Source organism: Diadema antillarum, unplaced genomic scaffold, assembly GCF_040938485.1.
Source record: "Diadema antillarum isolate AM-2024a unplaced genomic scaffold, OU_Dant_1.0 scf00000007, whole genome shotgun sequence".
Classification (NCBI taxonomy): domain Eukaryota; kingdom Metazoa; phylum Echinodermata; class Echinoidea; order Diadematoida; family Diadematidae; genus Diadema; species Diadema antillarum.
The window spans coordinates 3,813,324-3,821,608 of record NW_027270896.1 but is presented as its reverse complement, the minus strand read 5'-3'; positions in this window follow the sequence as shown (position 1 = coordinate 3,821,608).

The following is an 8,285-nucleotide window of genomic DNA, read 5'->3' as shown; positions in this document are numbered from 1 at the left end:
TGGGAAGCTATTCAACATCGCCCGACTGCATGCCAAAACCAAAGTTAGAGAGGTTCTTATCCAAGAAATGCTGTTCGCTGACGACGCTGCTCTGGTATCGCACACAGAAGCGGGATTGCAGAGGCTCGTTGATTGTCTGTCCCATGCCTGTAACGAATTTGGACTAACCATCAGCCTGAAAAAGACTAAGATCTTGACCCAAGGCACTGACTCTCCTCCAGACATCTCCATTTATGTCACACATCTGGAAGAAGTGGACTCTTTCACCTACCTTGGTTCAGCAATCTCCAGTTCCCTCTGCCTTGACAATGCGATAAGAAATAGGATAGGGAAAGCTACCGCAGTCATGGCCAAACTGAACAGGCGCGTATGGAACAACAGTCAGCTGACCAAGAACACCAAGCTCTGCGTTTACCAAGCCTGCGTCCTCAGCACCCTGCTATACGGCTCTGAGTCCTGGGCAACGTATGCTGGCCAGGAGAAGAGGCTCAACACCTTCCACCTCCGTTGCCTCAGACGACTCCTGCACATAAAATGGCAGGATAGGGTGACAAATGCAGAGGTCCTCCAGCGTGCCGGCATTCTCAGCATGCTTTCACTCCTCAGCCAGAGACGCCTGAAGTGGTTGGGTCATGTGCGTCGAATGGAACCAGGTCGCATCCCGAAGGACATGCTGTATGGAGAGCTAAGCGAGGGGTCTCGTCCTATGAGAAGGCCGCATCTTCGCTTCAAAGATGTGTGCAAACGTGACATGAAGACGATGGACATCAACACCAACACATGGGCAGGTGTAGCTGAAGATCGTCCCTTATAGAGAGGCACCGTCAGGGAGGGCGTTCAGAGAGCTGAAGCTGTAAGGCATGTACGGCAGACCGACAGGAGAGCTAAGAGAAAGGCACGGGCAGTCTTAGTATTGGTCCCAACAGACTTCATCTGCTGCAAGTGCTCTAAGGATTGCCACTCAAGAGTGGGGCTTTACAGCCACTCAAGGCAGTGCAAACTTCTTGCCTAGCTAGTGCTACGCCATCGTTTCTCGAGACGAATGGATGCCAACTCTATATATATGGGCCATTACGCAAGAAAAGGGCCCTTAGCGCCGCTGCGCGCAAACGCCAGAAAACGGCGCGGAAGTTTGACAAAGCAATACATTAGTACGCGCAAAAAAGATCAACTAGCTATACTGCGCGTACATGCATAGATGAATCAAAAAGTAACATGACTTGGACAAAACATGCTTTTTGAATGTCGTAATGGGGGCATTTAGGAGTGGAATTTCAGAAAAAGGTTTGCATATCTAAATACGTCAGAGTTCCTTCTACAATGTGGAGGTGAAAACTCATTTTCGGCATTTAATGTCCTAAGGGCCCTTTTCTCGCGTCACGGCCCATATATATATATATATACATACACACATATACATATATACATATATATCTATATTCGTATATCACTGATAAGTTCAATATTCGTCGTCGTCGTCGCAGCATACTCTTGTCAGAGCGTAGCTTCCCTCACGGCAGCATGATACAAACGTCTGTTTTGAGCCATTCTAGTTGCTTTCTCCATAGAACCAAATGTCTCCCTCACCGTTCTGTCCCATCTATATCTTGGTCTCCCTCTACTACGCTTTCCAGGAAATTGGGCCATAAGAACTCACTTTTCCATCCCATAAGTGTCTCATAATATGCCCAAAGTATCCCAGCTTCTGTTTCTTTACATACTTCAGTAGCCAGGCACTAGGTACATTGAGTACCTTTCTGATGTCTTCATTTTGTTCGTCGTTCCACCCACGGGACTCTCAAAATTCTGCGATAACATTTATTTTCAAATGCACATATTCTTTTCTTATCTGCGTTCCGTAGAACCCAAGCTTCGGATGCGTAGGTTGCAATTGCTCAATATTACTGTATTCAAATCATGGAATCTTCGTTTGGGCCAATACACAGACATTGCTAGACAAACTTATTCTCCTGCAAAACATGGCGCTTAAAACACGTGTTTTGTAACCTCCCTACCTGAGCACACACTGATGTTCTGGTTTCTAAATATGAAATTCTGGGAAAAATATATTTGTTTCTGTATGATATTCATATGTCGGTTTGTGCATGTGCATAGAGAGGGATATATAGAATATATTAGGATATTAGGAATGTAGATATTATGCATAGTGTTTGTGTGTAATTGCTGTTGATATGTGTGTATAGGGTTTTGTGTTTAATGTGTGATTGTGTGTATGTGTGCGACAGGTATGGACAGGTTCACCTCACTGCCATTGGCGACATTCAGCGACTTTTAGCGATGCTTAAGCGGGGTTTCCACTATCACGATTGGCGCCATGATTGAAATCGTGGTCTTAATCGTGGAGCAATCGTGGTGATCTTATTAGATAGCATCAGATCTTGAGTTCAATCGTGGCAATCGCGTTAATCGTAGAAAATTTTTGGACGGTTCAAAAATTTTCTACGATTAACACGATTAATTTTTGATCGTGATCATCGCATCGGATTGTCTTGGATCTTATCAAAACGCAGCAAATCTCATTTAATCGTGCTTGTTAATTATGTTGATCGGGATCGTCTTTTTCACTTTCTTTCTACTTATTTTATTTATTTTTTGCGCATTTGCCCGTATTGCTTCACTCGCAGGTCGTATATTTGTATTTGGTATTCCGCGAGGTTGTAACCTGCATCTTTAGATTACCATTTCCGAATGGTAAATTGTATGATTGTGTAGGCATTTCATTAACATTGTTTGTAACAATTCAGCTGTTTAAAATTTCATGAAGTGAAAGTTGTATCATAAATTTGTAGATATTTTCATATGTATCAATAATCCATATTACAATTACACAGACACACACAAAAGGAATAATCAATTTAGGGCAATTCATTTAACGAAAAAAAAAAACTGAGCAAAAATAAAATACCAATATGTCTGCACGTATTGACTGACGTCAGTACAAAAATTAGAATGATTTCCTGAATAGTGTATAAGTGAGCACCATCAAAGGCAAATTTGGTTACTTTTTAAAAGTATACTTCAGTATTTCTTGTTGTTGTTGTTGTGTGTGTGTGTGTCTTTTTTTTTGGGGGGGGGGGGTGAAGTATTCTGTTTCTTGTGTATTGTATACAATGATAAATCGCTTAAAATAGCTGTGTTAACTCTCATTAAACTGCAAAATCCGTTTAAGTTTGGATTGTTGTCAGATAATGCAGCCAAGATCTAGCAGTCCATGACGAGTGAGTATAAGAAAGAGAAGTTGTGTCTTCATTGGGTAAGCATGTACACTTTAAAGATGGAGCAAAAATTGCAAAATTTACTATACTCTTGATATTGAATAAGGGAGGGGTGGCACAATGAATTATAAAATAACAACATCACTGAAACATTCACCAGAAGCAGAATGTTTCACATCTATACCCCACAAAAATAACTTTTGTGACTTTTGAAAAATGATAATTGTCGTGGATCTAAAGTCACTCGTACACGACTATAAAGAGCAGTGTCATTATTTTTCACATAGAAGTTCGGCAATAAGTGTAGCAATACCCCTGCCGAATAATTTTGCTCAAAACTTTTGTGACTTTTGAAAAATGATAATTGTCGTGGATCTAAAGTCACTCGTACACGACTATAAAGAGCAGTGTCATTATTTTTCACATAGAAGTTCGGCAATAAGTGTAGCAATACCCCTGCCGAATAATTTTGCTCAAAACTTTTTTTTTTATTAAAGAGTGACATTATTTTACGGGAGTTACTTTTCTGTTGTTTGTTAAACACTGTTAGATAAAACAATAAATCAAGCCAAATCAACCAAACCAGTGGCAGATCCAGACGGCGGCGCAAGAGGCGCACGCCCCCCTTTATTTATCGGTAAAAACAAAAGAAATAAAAAGAAAAAATGAAATGAAACCCGGAAGTGGCACCAAAAATAATAGTTACGCCCCCCCCCCTTTACAGAATTCCTGGATCCGCCCCTGCAAATTTTCGCTACCCCATGAGATAACGACATTTTTAATTTTGTGGATAGTAGGCCATATCACTCTGCAGAAGTTAAAGAAACAATGAAATCCATTGTCAGCCGGACTATAATATTCCTAATCGGGTACAATCGCACCTTAAAGGACAAGTTCACCTTCATAGACATGTGGGTTGAGTGAATGCAGCAATATTAGTAGAACACATCAGTGAGACTTTGAGCAAAATCGGACAATCCGTTAAAAAGTTATGAATTTTTGAAGTTTCTGCTCAGTCACGGCTGGATGAAAAGACTACTATAGCTTGTGATGTCACATGAGTACAACGATATAAAGAAAGAATAAAGACAATTCAACATATATCCATTTTTCTCGCATAACAAAAGAACACTCTACTTCTCTCTTTCAGAAGGCAGGGGGAATGATATTACCCTTAACATACATCAGTAACAAGTCGAAGAAATGTGCACTTTATTCAAAAAGTAAAGTTTTGTGAAATTCTCTTTTTTATTTTCCTTACATAGTTGTACGCATGTGACATCACACACTGTAGTAGTCTTCTCTTCCAGCAGTGACTGCGCAGATACTTAAAATATTCGTAACTTTTGAACGGATTGTCCAATTTTCCTCAAACTTTCACTGATGTGTTCTACTAATATTGCTGCATTCTCTCAATCCTTACATATATGAAGGTGGACTTGTCCTTTAAATGGGGGTTGCTTTTGATCCCGATCGCGAAAGATATCGTACCTTATCTTAACAGCCCGCATTGGTTTGCGGTATGCGTATTGGAACGTATCAGAACGTAACTGCGCGCACCAGATTGGGGATCCCGATGGTAATGATCGTGTTAGATCGGAACCAATCGTGGACTCAATCCTATCGGATCGTATTTGAACGGGAGACTAGATCGTGACAGATCGTATTGTTTGAAATAAACCAATCGTGACCATATCGCATCCAAGCGTATCAACACGCACTGACTCACATAACGTCGTATCCAAACGTGAAATTTCAGACGAGTTCAACGAAACGTCCATGATCAGTTACGAATGTCCAATCGTGGCATTCGCAATGGATCGCACGTTAGTGGGAACCCCGCTTTAGCGACAGCTAGGGTTATTTGAGCGAATATTTGCGAAAGCGTTTGTGAATGGCAGTTGACGACTTTTAGAAACCTAAGCAAATGCTAGCAACTATTTAGTGGATGTTTGGGAACTTTTGCTTACTCCTAGGAAAGCACCATGCGAATATGTTGATCCAACCCAATAAAAAGGGTGAGCGAACCTTCCCGAGCATTCTGACTGCAATCGAAGAGTATATTCGAGATCGATTTCCAGAATATTGAAATGAATTTCTGCCATGAAGAGGCCCAACATGCTGCTTCCCTTGAAGAACTGCTTTTCCTGGCTGCTGCACAACTATCGTGCAAATTAAGAGAAAGCAAGAAGATGACGAGAAAGAAGAAAGGACGAAGAAAAGAAACGCTATTTGGGTCAGAGAGTGGTTGCTGCAGAGAACAGACTTCAGACAAAGTTAAAAAAAAAATCCTTATAGTACCTTGTTTCTTTGGCATGGCGACCTACATGGCAAATTTCTCTCAATGCGTCGATTTTATACATTATTATTCATATGGTCACATGTCGGAAGCATAGGCGAAGTAGGAAAAACTTCAGCGACACCGTCTTACAACCGTTTGCCAAGACTTACGACTGTTTTGCAAACGCTTGCAATTGTTTGCGAGAAAAAAAAAATCGAAAAGACATTTTGTACATGTTCAAAATTTATTTGCAACAAGAAGAACTGTTTGCGACAAGGAAAACTGTTTTTGAATTTTCTTGCAACCTTCAACGAATATTTTGCAACCTTATACGAACCCTGGCAAAATCCCATATTCGCTATCATGTTCGCAAGCATTTGTCGCTCAGTTTACGTGAGATACCCCTTTAAATAGTGTGAGTTAAAGGACAAGTTCACCTTCATAAACATAAGGATTGAGAGAATGTAGCAATATTAGTAGAACACATCATTGAAAGTTTGAGGAAAATCAGACAATCCGTTCAAAAGTTATGATTTTTTGAAGTTTTTGTGCAGTACCCGCTGGATGAGAAGACTACTGCAGTGTATGAATAACTTAGATGTTACATGCGTACAACAATATAAGGAAAATATAAAGAGAATTTCACAAAATTCCATCTTTTGAAAAAAGTGCACATTCCCCTGACTCGTTACCGATACATGTTATGGGTAATATTATTCCCCCTGCCCTTAGAAAGAGGCAAGTCAATTGCTCTTTTATTATGCGAAAAAAGTGAAAATATGTTGAATTTTCTTTTATATTTTCTTTATACTGTTGTACGCATATGACTCACAAGCTGTAGTAGTCTCCTCATCCAGCGGTTCCAACACAAAAATTTAAAAAATTCATAACTTTTGCATCGATTGTCCAATTTTCCTCAAACTTTCACTGATGTGTTCTACTAATATTGTTGCATTTTCTCAATCCTTATGTTTATGAAGGTGAACTTGTCCTTTAAAGGGAAGGTAAACCCAAAGAACAATGTGGAGTGAGTGAAAGCAGCAACATTAGTAGAACACATCAGTGAAAGTTTGAGGAAAATCGGACAATCGATGCAAAAGTTATGAATCTTTAAAGTTTTGGTGTTGGAACCGCTGGATGAGGAGACTACTAGAGGATATGACGTATGAGTGGACAACAATACAAAGAAAATATAAAGGAAATTCAACAAAAATTCACTTTTCTAGAATTATGAAAGAGCAATGGACCAACCGCTTTCAGAAAGCAGGAAGAATAATATTGCTACCCTTAACATATGTCAATATCAAGTTGATGGAATTTGTAATTTTCATGAAAAATTGATTTTTGCAGAATTTTCTTTATATTTTCTTGGTATTGTTGTCCACTCATACGTCATAACCTCTAGTAGTCTCCTCATCCAGCAGTTCCAACATAAAAACTTTAAAAATTCATAACTTTTGCATCGATTGTCCGATTTTCCTCAAACTTTCACTGATGTGTTCTACTAATGCTGCTGCTTTCACTCAATCCACATTGCTCTTGGGGTTTACCTTCCCTTTAATATGTTTAGGGGCAATTCCAGCGTTACGGACATTACATTTAGAGAATTTTTTTGTGACTTTGCGGGCCTATTTCAGCAATTCAGCATAATAATTTTTAATTCATTCATGGTTTATTCTAACCCAATCATCCTGAAATGTTAGCAGTCCGAGTTTTGATCAGGTACTATGAATCATTCGGTAGATATTTACACAAAATGCTTGCCGTTACGGACATTACATTTTTTGGACACGATTATTTACCACCATGTGGATATGTTGAGAAGTTTATGAATCAGGACATCAAGTAAAGGAATTTTCTTCTGAAATGAATGCTCAGGTCCTGTTTAAGTTGTAGCTTGATAATTGTGTACAATACATTCAGCATTTATTCTACATGTTCACAAATGAAGCGTTACGGACATTGCATTTTTAGCGTTACGGATATTACAACTTTGGCCACTTTTTAAAGTCCCAATATTCATATTTTAAGTTCGTATCTTCAATTTAATTCGTATCTCCGACAAGGCTAATATTAATGTTTTTTGGTTCATTCTTAATCATAAACCACCTTGAAACAAATGCTGAAGTGTTGCTGAAAATGGAATAGTGAGAGTCAAAGATGCGGCTTTTACAAAAATTATCAAAAATTTTGCCCAAAAATGTTTTTTTTTTAAAGAAAAGAATGCCTAAATGCACTTCAGTTGTATCGAAATACCACTCAAAGGAAAGAACTTGACAAGTTCTATCATTTGATACTAAATTTGTCCCTGTAGCTCATATATTTTTCAAATTATTGCAGATTAAGGATTTTTAGGAAAAGTAACATTTTTTTTTCTCGCAGAATTGCGCTTAGACAACTGTTAGAGGGGTAGGGGATTGGTGGTTAGGGTCGATGTAGGGACATGGGTTATGATTTTGATGCATGAAAAAAAAAAAGGATTTCGTTTGACATGTTTGATTTGTATCTGTATCGGTATGTTTTATGACATTTTAGTTCCCTGTTGACTTTCATGTCATGCTGTCCTTTCATTTTTTTTTTTTGGTTTATTTTGTACGATTAAGCAGAAGTTTTTCAGTTTGATCTCGTTGATTTAGTTGAATCATATTCGTTTCATTGTGAAAACGAATTCCAATAAAATTTTCATTTAAAAAAGTATGTGTGATGGTAACTTTTAGTCTGTGTATCAATAATATATGGGAATGAGGTGGGATCGATAGTGGAGAGCT